This window comes from Mchenga conophoros, linkage group LG2 (assembly GCF_057382185.1).
Source record: "Mchenga conophoros isolate Kocher_MC1m ecotype Shallow Benthic linkage group LG2, M_conophoros_male_GT1.1, whole genome shotgun sequence".
Classification (NCBI taxonomy): domain Eukaryota; kingdom Metazoa; phylum Chordata; class Actinopteri; order Cichliformes; family Cichlidae; genus Mchenga; species Mchenga conophoros.
In genome coordinates, this window is record NC_140527.1 from 15,857,741 (window position 1) to 15,873,211 (window position 15,471).

A 15,471-nucleotide genomic window follows, 5' to 3' on the forward strand; every position below is an offset into this window, starting at 1 on the left:
CAGGCCACTCCAAAACCTTCATTTTTTTAAATTTTTTTTTTTTTTTTGGGGGGGGGGTTGTAGCCATTCAGGGATGGGTTTGCCAGTGTGTTTCAGATTGTTGTCCTCCTGCATAGGTGCAGCAGTCTGGTTTGCTTATGGCTAGAAATTGTCTTTCAGGAGTTTCTAGTAGTGAGCATTTACTTTTTCATCAAGGACCAGGTAGGTTGATGATCAGGAAATTGTGGCAATATTTTTTTTCACATCAGTACAAACTGAATGATGTTGCTACAGGTATATTTACATGAGATCGGTCAGACAGTCAGTACCTACTGTATCTGACATTGCTTTATTATCTGCAAAAAAACATAACACAGGTAAACATTGTTCTTAATGGCATTCACACACAACAGTAATGGATCAAGCTGAATCCTGCAATCTTGGCTGCTTAACAGTGAGAGGTCTTCCCTGTATTCCATGTGAGATGGCGGCTGTCTCAGGCAGGCCAGAAGCCAGCACAACACTACCAGTAATTGAAAGCTGTTCCAATCCAAAGTCAGCCAACCAAAGTCTGCTTTGTGTCTCCCCTGTGAGTCTGATTGTGGGTGTTTTTGATGCTCTACAGCAAGCCTCCTCCCGTTTGAGAGCTCTGTGACTTTCCATTGCATCTATGTGTCCCCATCTTTCCATGACGTATAACTAGTTTGTTTTGTTGTGCACTTCAGTGAGTTTTCTTGTTCTTTCATATTTGCTGCAACTCGCTCCACCCGTGTGTTTTAGCAGCTGACTCTTTACTGTAGAGCTGCATGCTAATTTGGTCTGAACAGCTCCAGAACAGTTCGTCTGTTTGCTGGTGCTTGGGAAAATACCTTTAATAAGCAAATGGCATCGCATCTCTGTCAATAACTGTCCTTTTCTAAATGCCTAGTTTGACTAAAAAAAAGTTTGCACTTATCAGTGAGAACAACATGAAATAAACAAAACATTCTTACTTGGCAGAATACATGACTCATGCAAAGGTGATAAGCTAGAAGAGAGTCTCAAACTTGTAAATGACATGAAAATGTTGTTTATATATATTTTTTTATCTGCCTTCCAAACCAAATACATTTTCAATTAAAGATCACTGCATTAAAAACACAGCACAATATTTCGTGTTTCACAAGTGATTGTTTGCAAGTTCAATTCATTTCATGCTTCTCATGAAAACACCACAAAATGTCAGTGTTTGGGAGGAAGAGAAGAGCAGCCATATGGACACATGGAGCGGTCCAGACCTACTGGATCCTATTGGCGAATAAAAGAAAGCTAACATAAGTTAACTTAATTACACAGTCAGAAAGAAACCCTCATAATCACAGAATCACACTTAGGGACATTGCGAAGAAAAAAAACCCTCCCTTTAACAGGAAGAAACCTGACTCCTAGAAGAGCAGCTATGGCCCAATTGTTTGGGGGGTGAGGGGAAAGTCACACCAGAACAAACATTTTAGGCTTAACTTAAAAGCACAGAGAACGTCTCCCTTCCAAACCCAAGCAAGAAGCTGGTTCAAAGATAGAGGAGCCTGGTAGCCGAAGGCTCTAATGCCATTCTACTTTTAAATACTCTATCAACCACAAGTAAGCCAACAGTCTGAGAGCAAAATGCTCTGTTAGATATTATGCCGTCTTTAAGATGTAGCCTGATTATTCAAGAATTTGTGTTTGAATTTCACTGTGAGCCAAAGAAGAGAAGCTAATATGGGATAAATACAGTCTCTCTTTGTCTGTGAAGATTCTCAGTCATCCAGGTAATCGTAGTCAAAGGAGCTTGCAAAGAAAAGCGTCTGGACTTCTTTAAGTTACTTGAAGACGTTTCACCTCTCATCTGAGAAGCTTCTTCAGTTCTAAGGTCAAATGGTGGGGAGTCCCAGATTTAAACCTAGTGGGAGTAACCCCCTACAGAGGGACAAAAGGACCCCCTGATGATCCTCTAATCGCCTGAGCCAAGGTGTGAAACTGAATGTGGGTCCCAATCAGCCAGAGTTTCGGGTGAGCTCATTGTGAAACCTGGCCCCACCTTATCATGTGAATTCCTGAGGTCAGATAGCTGGCGGATCTGCCATCTATAATCCAGTTGTGAGTTCCCTCCCCAGACGCCTTAACGCCCACTCACATCCTGGGCCATCTGACCTCAGGAAATCAGATGATAGGGTGGGGCCAGGTTTCACAATGAGCTCACCCGAAACTCTGGCTGATTGGGACCCATATTCAGTTTCACACCTTGGCTCAGGCGATTAGAGGATCATCAGGGGATCCTTTTGTCCCTCTGTGGGGGGACACTCCCACTAGGTTTAAATCTGGGACTCTCCACCATTTGACCTTAGAACTGAAGAAGCTTCTCGGATGAGAGGTGAAATGTCTTCAAGCAACTTAAAGAAGTCCAGACGCTTTTCTTTGCAAGCTCCTTTGACAGTCTCTGTATTCTCAGTTATACTTTCACTGCAGTGTTGTGGATGAAACAGAGGCATTTTAAGAAGCTTTTAGAATCATCTGAAAATAATGAATTATTATATCTAGTCCATCCTAGAGGTGATACATGTATAAAGTTGCCTTTCAGCAACACTCTGGAAGAAAATATTTCTAATTTTAGCAATGTTGTGCAAATGAATGAAGGAAGCCCTACATATTTATTTAGTAGGCCAAAGGAAGATTTTCTAAATGAGTGCAGTGCCGTTTCTTTATCAGATTGGGTATTATCTGCATTAAGGGTTTGCGTTTGTGAGTTATAACAGGGAGTCAAGCATCTTTGATTTGTTGCCTTATTTTGCAGAGAAGCTATCTGATTATTAAGTCAGAATCAGAATACTTTATTCATCCCGAGGGAAATTAGGGTTACAGCAGGCAGCACGCTAATGGCGCATGCGCACTTAGAAAGGAACCTTCTGACCAACTTTACACAAACATCACATTGGGCAGACATGTCAGAAAGGTAGGCTGATAGGAAAAAACAACGAAAATACACTACATGAGGTAAGAGGAGAAAAAAAAAACTCCACTCAGACTGAGCTCCTAGTGGGAGAACAGTTTGATAACAGAAAAAACACCTCAGCACAAAAGCACACCATAGAAACACAAGACAAGCAACAGGGGCGGGTAAAGGGTAAGAGAGAGCCGGTGTAGACAGCGCATCCGGTCCTGCAGCATCTGTGCTGGTCCAGTTGACTGCTATCTTCCCCGGTAGGGCACAAGCATCGAAGGCGTTGGAAAGGGAGGGGGGATGAGTGAGTGCTTATCAGTGTAAGTGTGTGTGTGTGCGTGTCCATAGTTTAGCTAAGTGATGACGTGACGAATCCTACTTCCGGGCCTAAAGTAGTCTGCATTTAATATGGCTTTTGTGTTGTTAACATGTTTAATGCTTTGTATTTTCTTCTATTTAATCTCAAAAAGCTCCTAAAAAAAGTCAGTGATCACCGTTGACCTCCCTCGGCTTTTATTACCGCTAATCATTTATTTAAGCTCAGTTTTTAAAACCTTAGGATGTAACTACAGCACAGCCCATGCAGCAGCATATGAATGACTAACCTAGCGGTCACGTTGCACATCATTATATACCAGCTAGCCAAACTTCAGTAACCCTACAAATGTCACTGCTGTTTAGTTTTCTTTCTTCATTTATGTTGGAAGTGATAAGAAAGCTGTTTTAATTTGTTTCCAAACCGCCGCAGTCAGGACATGCTATATTGTATTTAGATGGAAGCTAGCGAGCTAACTTCCTGCTAACTTCTAACTCCATTAAATGTCATAAATTCCGTTTTCATGGATGCCTGGATGTTAAACTCAGTTGTTACACCTGGTAGAGCAGAATGCTGATAATTTTATTAAAGATGAAAGACTTAAGACAGTGTTTTAACTCTCAGTAATGCCACAGTGATCATTTGATATATGGACCTGCAGCAGAGTTTAGGCCCAGACACGGCTAGTGACGTCAGACTGAACGATCGGATAGCGTCGAGCCGCTGTTTATGTAAACCAATCAGCTATAACATTATGACCACTTGCCTAATATTATGTTGACCCCCTTTTTGTTGCTAAAGCAACCGTGTGTTCCCCTGGTGAGCAATGCACACACCCAGCCATTCATGTGACATTTAAGAATGTGCGATTTAGACAGATTCCACTCTTGCATTGCTCTGTGATTCAGTTTTGATGCTCCGTGTCCATTTTTGACGCTTTCAGCTGTAGAAAAGGATCTACTGGGGCACCCTGACTGCAGCTATGTAGCCCCCTACACAGTAAATCTTGATGTGCTATTTATTCTGACACTTTTCCACCAAAACTAGCATGGACTTTTTCTGTAGCAGGTCTTTTGGATCAGACAACATGGGTCAGACTTTGTTTCCCGTGTGCATCAGTGAGCCTTGGCCACTCGTACTCTGTCGCAAATTCACTACTATTCTTTCCTTTGTCCAGTTTTGACAACTGAAACCAGGGATACCCCACAAGAGCTCCAGCTTCAAGGTGGTTTGCCTCAGTTCTCTAGTGATCACAAGTTGGCCCTTCACAACTTATTTGATCATTTCTCTTGCATTCGCAACTGCAAGTTGCATCCGCAAGTTGTGGATGATTACTACACCTTTCTAATGTGACGTTGCTGTCCCTCCCGCTCTGTTCCTGTGCTACTGCGAGTGTAACTACCGCCCCTCCCCCCTCATCCCAGCCCAGAGCACAAGGCTCAGGTGTGGAGTGAAGCTGAAAAAAGTGCGAGAGAGAGAGGGTGAGTGAAGGAAAAAAAAAAAAAAAAAACAATCCACGGCTCGCGATAAGGAGCTGGCTCGCGTCGTTCACGTCAAAGATCTGGCTCTAAGAGCCATTTCGTTTGCATCACTAGTTCTTTGTAAAACCATGATTAAAATATATCAAACCGTTCAGAGTAAAACACCATAAAACCAGGAGTCAGTCAAGCCCAGTGCGTAAACGTTTGTAAAATGACAACAAGGCTACAACAAGACTGCAGCAATGTGGAACAATCCTGTAACAAAACAGAGGGAAGCAGTCATCAAGGTCCACCCTACTATATGCCACATTATAACAAATGCAAGAGTCCCACTGTTACACCCCGGCCTAGGCAACCGGCGTGCAACTCAGGAAAAATAGAAAAAAAAGGGAAAAAAGGGCCCCCAAGCTCACTGCTCTTAAGGAGGGCGAACTCATAAAAAAAACTAATACGGGCTTCCACAAAAATAATCCCAAGACGAGATTTAAAGCAAGATACGACATTTATTTACATCACCAAACACAAGGCGCCAAACTTTACAACGGGGGGGGAAGATCGCGACCATGACATACAGAAACACAGGGCTTAAATACATAGAAGGAGCAATTAGGGAATGGATCACAGGAGGGAAACACAGCTGGGGCAAATTAGACCTGACGAGACAAGGAAACGTAAACTGAACACACTAAGATAACACAGACTTTCAAAGTAAAACAGGAAACACATAACAGTCACGCCAAACCAAAACGCCTAAAACAATACACTACCAACGCCGAACCGTAACATACCCCCCCACCCAAAAAAAAGGGCCCCAAGCTCACTGCTCTTAAGGAGGGCGAACTCATAAAAAAAACTAATACGGCCTTCCACAAAACTAATCCCACAAAAATAATCCCAAGACGAGATTTAAAGACGAGATTTAAAGCAAGATACGACATTTATTTACATCACCAAACACAAGGCGCCAAACTATTTACAACCGGGGGGGGGGGGGAGATCGCGACCATCACATACAGAAACACAGGGCTTAAATACATAGAAGGAGCAATTAGGGAATGGATCACAGGAGGGAAACACAGCTGGGGCAAATTAGACCTGGCGAGACAAGGAAACGTAAACTGAACACACTAAGATAACACAGACTTTCAAAGTAAAACAGGAAACACATAACAGTCACGCCAAACCAAAACGCCTAAAACAATACACTACCAACGCCGAACCGTAACATACCCCCCCACCCAAAAAAACAATCATTTAAAACATACAACCCCAACGAAAAATGTTTGTTCCATGTCCAGCCCATATGGCACCGGCCGCCGTCCCGCAGGCGACGCTGATGGCTGGACGGGTCCTCCAGTGGAAACGGAAAACCGGAGCGGGCCCTCGGATCCTCCAGCGAAGACAGACGAAAGGCTGGAGCGGTCCCTCGGATCCCCCAGCGAAGACAAACGCGCAGCTCACAAGCCGCAAACACAGACATGCAGCTCACCAGCCGCAAACACGAACACACAGCTCACCAGCCGCAAACACGGACATGCAGCTCACCAGCCGCAAACACGGACACGCAGCCCACCAGCTGCAGAAGGCTGGAGCGGTCCCTCGGATCCTCCAACGAAGACAAACGAAGGCTGGAGCGGTTCCCCGGACCCTCCAGCGAAGGCGGATGGAGGCTGGAGCGGTCCCACGGACCCTCCAGCAGAGACGGACGGCTGAAGCGGTCCCTCCCTCGGACCCTCCAGCGAAGGCGGACGGCTGAAGCGGTCCCTCCCTCGGACCCTCCAGCGAAGGCGGACGGCTGAAGCGGTCCCCGGACCCTCCAGCGATCCCGGACGAGCCCCCATATGTTACACCCCGGCCTAGGCAACCGGCGTGCAACTCAGGAAAAATAGAAAAAAAGGGAAAAAAGGGCCCCCAAGCTCACTGCTCTTAAGGAGGGCGAACTCATAAAAAAAACTAATACGGGCTTCCACAAAAATAATCCCAAGACGAGATTTAAAGCAAGATACGACATTTATTTACATCACCAAACACAAGGCGCCAAACTATTTACAACGGGGGGGGGGGGAAGATCGCGACCATGACATACAGAAACACAGGGCTTAAATACATAGAAGGAGCAATTAGGGAATGGATCACAGGAGGGAAACACAGCTGGGGCAAATTAGACCTGACGAGACAAGGAAACGTAAACTGAACACACTAAGATAACACAGACTTTCAAAGTAAAACAGGAAACACATAACAGTCACGCCAAACCAAAACGCCTAAAACAATACACTACCAACGCCGAACCGTAACATAACGTAAAACCATGATTAAAATATATCAAACCGTTCAGAGTAAAACACCATAAAACCAGGAGTCAGTCAAGCCCAGTGCGTAAACGTTTGTAAAATGACAACAAGGCTACAACAAGACTGCAGCAATGTGGAACAATCCTGTAACAAAACAGAGGGAAGCAGTCATCAAGGTCCACCCTACTATATGCCACATTATAACAAATGCAAGAGTCCCACGTACTACTCTCTAAAGGGCAATACTGAAATGAGCAGCTTTCCTGAAGAAATCAAACCGCTCTGCAGTGCTTAGCCCCCTAACGCTATCGGCCACCTTGGATGGGAAAAGAATGCCAAATGTCTCGGTTTGGTAGCGAAGCACAGCTGTTTCTTGTAAGGTTCTAATTATCAGCTGGGAAGTTGTGGATGTAAGTGCTGCATTTGTGGACATCATGTAAAAGCCTACCCAAAATCTACTTCACTACAGAAAGAACAAACTTGAGAAAAATTTAGTGAACTATATCAAGGCCATGGTGTTAGCATTTTCTTAGCAGATCAGATTATTCTGATAACACTGGAGTGCAGAGAGAACAGAAACAGTCTGACTAAGTTTTACACATTACAGTGTCTGTCGCTTGTCCATAGAATTTTTGCTAGAGAGAAACATTCAAAATTCCTGCACACTGAGAACACTTTACAGAAGTCTGTATTTTCAGTTTATTTTGGGGGAATCATATACATCACAACTGTGCTATTCAATCGAACTAAAATATAACTTTTTAAATGTTGTATTGATCATTTGTTTTGAAAGTAAAGCGAATGCATTGCTAACAAAAAATGCAAATGTTCTAAGTTTTTCTAAGAATTTCCTGTTTCTTTCATAATTATATTCAGGGGGCAAATGCATTTCTTATAAACACGAGTGAAGTGTCCTGTATGAAATACACACCTTTGGTTTAATGTGATAAAAAATACCCCAACAATAAAGGTCACAAATATGTCACATCTTCACTTTGTTCTGGAGATTAGGAACATTCTGAGAAACCCCCAAATCGGAAAATGTAATCTAATCTATTCTGGGTGTCACTTTGCTGACACTAGCACTGTCTGGCACGACAGCAGTGCGTTCTTTTCTGTTCTCTGAGCTGAGACAGTAGGAGCCCGCTGCTGGCGCTCCACTCTTTGCATCCTGAGCATTATATGAGTGTAAATGTGCGTTAGTGTCTGCTTCAGTGTCATGAGTAGTGCAAGCCTGGCAATGTGTGTGTGTGTGTGTATGAATCTGTGTGGGTGGGTGTCTGTCTGTCTCAGACACCAACCACTGCAATAAAAGAATGCAAGCTCTGTGGAGTCTCTAGGGAGTTATACCTGTGTCTGTGAGAACTGTCATGTTTGTTTTTAATCTTTCTTCATGTTTTCTGTTCAAGGGCATGTTTGATGCATGATGGGCTTGATAGAGGATATGACTTGCACTTGACAGCCACCTCTCTGTATTAGAGGATTCATTTCAGCACCAATTTAAGAATATTCTACTTTTCTTCTGTTACCAAATATAAAATATGTGGGAGAGAGGATTTGCATATTTGTTCCGTGGCAACATGCAGACCTAGTTAAAGCAAGAAAATGCAATGTTCACTGTTTGCTGATTACCTGAAAAAGTGAACTAGAAAAATAAAATCTTTGAGGGGCCAAGATTTTACCAAGTGATGATAAATTTCTGCAGAGTTGAAGCTTTTACTATGTTTTCTTATTTTTTTCCAGAGTTAGTGAGACAGGTTGACATCACCTATGAAACATCAGAGCTGAGAGCTAGTTAGTTTTTGCATTGAACAATGACTGAAAGTGGTGGGCTGGGGTTCCCACTTCTTTTTCCAAAGGTTGAGTGCTCTGTTACCAGCACCTATCCGCTCGGTAATTAAAATGTTTTATCTTACTTGGTTAATTGGTTCAAAGATGGAAGGTACCAAAGTTATTGTATCTGTCTGCATCATTTCTCTGAAAAACTGATTTCTTGAAGCTATGAGGTCAAATGTGAGTAAACGAATTATGATGAACAGTATTTCAGAATCAGAATCAGGCTACTTTATTAATCCCTATGGAAATTATGTTGGTTACAGTTGATCCAGTACAGTAGCATTAACAAAAAACAAACTAGACTATTTATCAATACAATATGTTAAGATATGAGAAACAGCACAATATATACAAGTCACTAAGTGATAAATATTCAGGGTTTACGCATGTGATTATAAAAAAGTATCAAAATAGACAGCAACATTACAGATTAAGAAAGTGTGATCAAAAAGGATGTAATTATTGTAACTTTTACATTGTATTAGATAGAGGAATTGTACAGGGAGGAATGATTTCCTGTGCTGTTCAGTGGTGCTTTTTGGTAATCTCAGTCACTCACTGAACGTGCTCCTGTGCCTAGCCAGTATGTCATAGAGTGGGTGGGAGGTATTTTCCAACATTGTCTTTATCTTGTACAAGATTCGCCTCTCCGACACCACCTCAAGGGAGTCCAGTTCCATACCCACAACATTACTGGCACATTACTGGCCTTGCAGATCAGTTTATTGATTCTGTTGGCATCAGCAACCCTCAACCTGCTGCCCCAGCATGCAACAGTATAGAGGATAGCACTAGCCACAACAAACTCATAGAAAATCCAGAGTATTGTCCTACAGATGTTGAAGGATCTCAACTGACTCAGAAAATAGTGACGACTCTGGCCCTTCCTGTAAAGTGCAGTAGTGTTTTTAATCCAGACCAGTTTATTGTCTATGTATAGTCCAAGGTATTTGTAGTCATCCACAATGTCCACATTGACCCCGTGGTTTGGAACAGGGGTCAAGGGTTTCCTGGTCTTCCTGAAATACACAATCAATTCCTTGGTCTTTACCACGTTGAGCTGCAGATGATTCTGCTTGCACCACGTGACAAAGGAGTCAACCACAGCCCGGTACGATGCATCCAACCACTGCGGAGTCATCAGAAAACTTCTGATGATGGCAGATGGTCTCTATGCAGTGCCTGAAGTCTGTGGTATAGAGGGTGAAGAGGAAGGGGGAGAGGACAGTCCCTTGTGGTGCCCCTGTGTTGCTGATTACGTTGTCAGACACACAATGTGGAAGACGCCAATGTTGTGGCCTTCCTGTCATTTCATAAAACATTCTTTACAATCAAGAATAATTAATAAGTTAACCCTTTAAAACTGGTCGGAGCGGGTATGCTCCGTTTTGCGTAACTATTTTTTCTCATCATCATATTTTTATTTACTTTTTCCTTTATAGAAAAATAAAACAAAACAAAAGAAAAGACAAAAACAACTACCACAACAACAACAGAGAGAAAAAAACAAAAACAAACAAACACAAGACTGAGACATGTAAACGAAAAACTAATACAGTTTATATAATTCAGTCTACCAGTCATTTACACATTTGTCCTGACAAACTCAACCTGCCATTGGAGTGGGGCTGCCGCTCTCACTAAGGTTCTCTTCAGATCATCAGGTAAGTAATCCAATAGCGGGCGCCATATATCCAAAAAATATTTTCATTGAGTGGATGCTTAAAGCATCCACACAAGTGCTTTAAGCATCCACACTATTGAGTTCCTGTTTCTCTTTATTCTTTATCCTACTTTATTATTGTGTGGATGCTTTAAGCATCCACACTATTGAGTTCCTCTTGGGACTTCCGTACACTTTTTGGCACTTAACTACTTCCACAATTTTCAGCCGATTTTCACCGTTCAAATTTTAAAATATTCTGCTATTTCTGCTAATTCCTGCTATGTCTTTTGGTATTTTTCACTATTATACTTTTTAAAATATTAAGCTTAATTTGTCCCATTGAAATGAATGGGAAACTTCTGCAATTCTGCTAAAATTTGCTTGTTTCTGAAACTTAACTACTTCCTCATATTTTCACGTAGAACAACCATTCAAACTTTAAAATGTTCTCAAATTATTGGGCTATTCAGGTATGATTCAGCTTTTTCAAATCTTTTACCGTTTTACCTTTATGCCTCTTAAAGTTTTGAATTGCAAAATTGTGATTTTTCACAAAATACATGCGTTGTTATGGTTGCTATGCACTTGGCTTCCAGTCTGCCACTGAAGGTTTTGCAGTCTTCTCTTCATGTCCGAACAACTTCTTGCTACTTGCTCAATCTTCACTCAACTTCCACAAATTATACATCAAAACGTAGGTATTTTTGCTGGGTTTCCGAAAATGTCACTATCATTGTTGTGGGATTTATAGAATTTTGGCAAATCTCCTCAGACCAACACAAAGTCGCAAAACTCTCCATAGAAAGTCAATGGAGAGCTTGTTCAAAATCACCGCTTGATTTCTGTAATGAGAGGCATATTCGAATCGTCATATCTCCTTAACGAAGCAAAGTTAAGACATAAGGCTTGTCCTGGTATATCTTCAGACACTCCTGACGCTCACAATTCAAGAATTATTTTCTCACCTATTACCGTTCTGAAATGAGTTGGACTTGTTTGAGGGTAGGAAATTCGTCCTTCGCTCAGATTTCTTCAGATTTCAAACTCTGGAAATGAACCACTTTTTTCTCTTGTCATATCTTTTTAATGGATTTCCACAGAGACCTGAAAATTTCCATGATTGTTCACCAAAGCGTGCTGTCTCTTACGGTGAAAGAATGATATTGATACTCCAAATAGATTTAGAGTTAGAAAGCGTTGTTTGAGGGCAAGTCAAGGCAGTTTTTGCTTTGCTCTACTCAGTTATGGTGCATTAGAAGTCAATTATCTTTAATAATTCATATTTTAATGATAAATTGTCAACACTTTAAGATTCCCCCATTTCTTCTGAACAAAACGGTGTAAGAATGACCATTCTAGCCCCTACGGTTAGGAAATTATGGTCATTTGTTTGAGGGGAGTCGTCATTATGAGAAATAGACTGCAAAAATCCTGTGTCTCTCTGTGCTGCGTGCACCTGTTTTGGCGGGAAAAAGTGCACAGGCTCTCTGATTGGTGGATTCAAATTCAGCAGCTCCAAGGCTGCTTGACTGAGCTAGAAGCTTACTTCTCTGTGTGTGTGTGTGTGTGTGTGTGTGTGTGTGTGTGTGTGTGTGTGTGTGTGTGTGTGTGAGAGAGAGAGAGAGAGAGAGAGAGAGGAAGCCTTTTTACGGGATGATCTCATTGTAAGATTCAAATTCAATATATTTAGACTGGTTGACTGAATTGGATCTTGTGTGTGTGTCTCTCTGTGCATGTGTGTTTCCATATGTGTCCATATTTGTGATTGTGTGGCTGTTATATATTTTTTTGCTGATTTTTTTTTCATTTAACAAGTATATTTGAGGGACCCTCAGCATGTTCAGCATTTTTTCAGCTGTCCATTTTGCTTTTCCAATTTTTCTGTTTAACTTATTACTATTGTGCTAAGTGGTGTGTGTGTGTGTGTGTGTGTGTGTGTGTGTGTGTGTGTGTGTGTGTGTGTGCGTGTGTGTGTGTGTGACAGAGAGAGAGAGAGAGAGAAAGAGAGAGAGACAGAGAAAGCCTTTTAATGGGATGATCTCATTGTAAGATTCAAATTCAATATATTTAGGCTGAGGAATTCAAATCCACAAATCAGGGCCTACACAGCTTCCCAGGCAGCCAATCATATATGTGGGCTCAGGCATTCAAATTTGCATATTGGGGAATTCGTGGCTTCTAAGTCAACAAGTCATCCATGTCATATATCTCTAAAAATTCATATTTTAATGATAAATTGTCAACACTTGAAGATTCCCCAATCACTTCTGAACAAAACGGTGTAAGAATGACCTTTCTAGCCTCTACGGTTAGGAAATTATGGTCATTTGTTTGAGGGAAGTTGTCACTATGAGAAATAGACTGCAATAATCCAGTGTCTCTCTGTGCTGTGTGTGTAAACAGAAGCACCTGTTTTGGCGGGAAAAAGTACACAGCCACTCTGATTGGTGGATTCAAATTCAGCAGCTCCCAGGCTGCTTGACTGAGCTAGAAACTTACTTCTCTCACTCTGTGTGTGTGTGTGTGTGTGTGTGTGTGTGTGTGTGTGTGTGTGTGTGTGTGTGTGTGTGTGTGTGTGTGACAGAGAGAGAGAGAGAGAGAGAGACCAACTTTAGGGCAGCATCTCATTGTTTGAAAAACATATAATATATTTAGACTGGTTGACTGGCATAGACCCTCTGTGTGTCTCTCTCTCTGTGCATTTGTGTATACATATTTGATTTTATGTGTAATTGTTGGCTGTTCCTTCTTGTTTTTTAATTTATTTTTATTTCTTTTTTTTCCACATGTGAACAACAATTAGTTTTGAGGGAACTTAACCATATTCTGTTTTTTTTTTCATCTTGTCATTTAACTTTTCCAATATTTCTACTTCAGTTATTGCTATTCTGCTCAATCATAGTATTTGTTCTAAATCATTGTTTTTATGCTATATTGTAGTATTTCTGCTAAATCATTGTATTTCTACTATATTATATTTTTCTTTCTAAATATAGCATTTCTGCTATATAATTGTATTTCTGCCAAATTATAATATTTGTGCTAAAACATAGTCTTAATTTAAAATTACAATATTCATAGGTCATCACAGTGTCTCTGGTAAATCACAATATTTCTGCTATGTTGCACTATTTTTCTAAATCATAGTGTTTCTGTAATGTTTAAGTATTTTTGGCTAAATATATTCTTTCTGTTATCTTATACTATTTCTCCTAAATTCTTGTATTTTTGAGAAGTTATCATGTTTCTGGTAAGTTACAATATTTCTGCTAAGTTCTGCTATGCTATTGTATTTCTGCCAAGTATTATGTTTCCTCTAAGATATTGCAGTTCTGCTAAATTATTACATTTTAGCAATGTTCCTTTGCTTCTGCAAAGTTTTTACAATTTCTGCAACTTTTCAGCTTTTTCAGCTACTTTTTGCATACAGCTTCAGCTTTAAGCATCCACACTGCATTTTCGCAGGAAATGCAAATTTTTCTAGTTCCAGTTGCTTCCGTACACTTTTTGGCACTTAACTACTTCCACAATTTTCAGCCGATTTTCACCGTTCAAATTTTAAACTATTCTGCTATTTCTGCTAATGTGCGCTATGACTTTTGGTATTTTTTGCTATTATACTTTTTAAAATATTAAGCTTTTTTCCTTTAATTTGTCCCATCAAAATGAATGGGAAACTTCCACAATTCTGCTAAATTTTGCTTGTTTTTGAAACTTAACTACTTGCTCATAATTTCACCTAGAACAACCATTCAAACTTTAAAATGTTCACAAATTATTGGGCTTTTCATGTATGATTCAGCTTTTTCAAATCTTTTACCGTTTTACTTTTATGCCTCTTAAAGTTTTGAGTTGCACAATTGTGATTTTTCACAAAATACATGCGTTGTTATGGTTGCTATGCTCTTGGCTTCCAGTGTGACACTGAAGCTTTTGCAGTCTTCTCTTCATGTCCGAACAACTTCTTGCTACTTGCTCAATTTTCACTCAACTTCCACAAATTATACATCAAAACGTAGGTATTTTTGCTGGCTTTCAGAAAATGTCACTATCATTGTTGTGGGATTCATAGAATTTTGGCAAATCTCCTCAGACCAACACAATGTCAGAAAACTCGCCATATAAAGTGAATGGAGAGCTTGTTCAAAATCACCGCTGGATTTCTGTAATGAGAGGCATATTCGAATCGTCATATCTCCTTAACGAAGCAAAGTTAAGACATGAGGCTTGTCCCTGTATATCTTCAGACACTCCTGACGCTCACAATTCAAGAATTTCTTTCTCACCTATTACCGTTCTGAAATGAGTTGGACTTGTTTGAGGGTAGGAAATTCGTCCTTCGCTCAGATTTCTTCAGATTTCAAACTGTGGAAATGAACCACTTTTTTCTCTCGTCATAACTTTTTGTTGAGAGAGAAGGGGAAACGACACCAAAAATACATAATAATAATACACAGCTCCATGACTGCCCAGGGATCCTGGGTCGCCCAGTCACAGGACCCTGACACATATAGTAAAATTTTAAATTCAAATCCTTGAATTTGGTATCCAGATATACAGTGGGGCAAAAAAGTATTTAGTCAGCCACCGATTGTGCAAGTTCCCCCACTTAAAATGATGACAGAGTTCAGTAATTTGCACCAGAGGTACACTTCAACTGTGAGAGACAGAATGTGAAAAAAAAAATCCATGAATCCACATGGTAGGATTTGTAAAGAATTTATTCGTAAATCAGGGTGGAAAATAAGTATTTGGTCAATAACAAAAATACAACTCAATACTTTGTAACATAACTTTTGTTGGCAATAACAGAGGTCAAACGTTTACTATAGGTCTTTACCAGGTTTGCACACACAGTAGCTGGTATTTTGGCCCATTCCTCCATGCAGATCTTCTCGAGAGCAGTGATGTTTTGGGGCTGTGGCCGAGCAACACGGACT

General features: G+C 40.8%; 1 long non-coding RNA gene across 1 annotated transcript in view; it reads right to left on the minus strand.

Moving 5' to 3' along the window:
• The window catches only part of LOC146581796 (uncharacterized), a 521,657-nt gene that overhangs the window by 114,232 nt on the left and 391,954 nt on the right, over positions 1–15,471 (minus strand). The window lies entirely within an intron of this gene.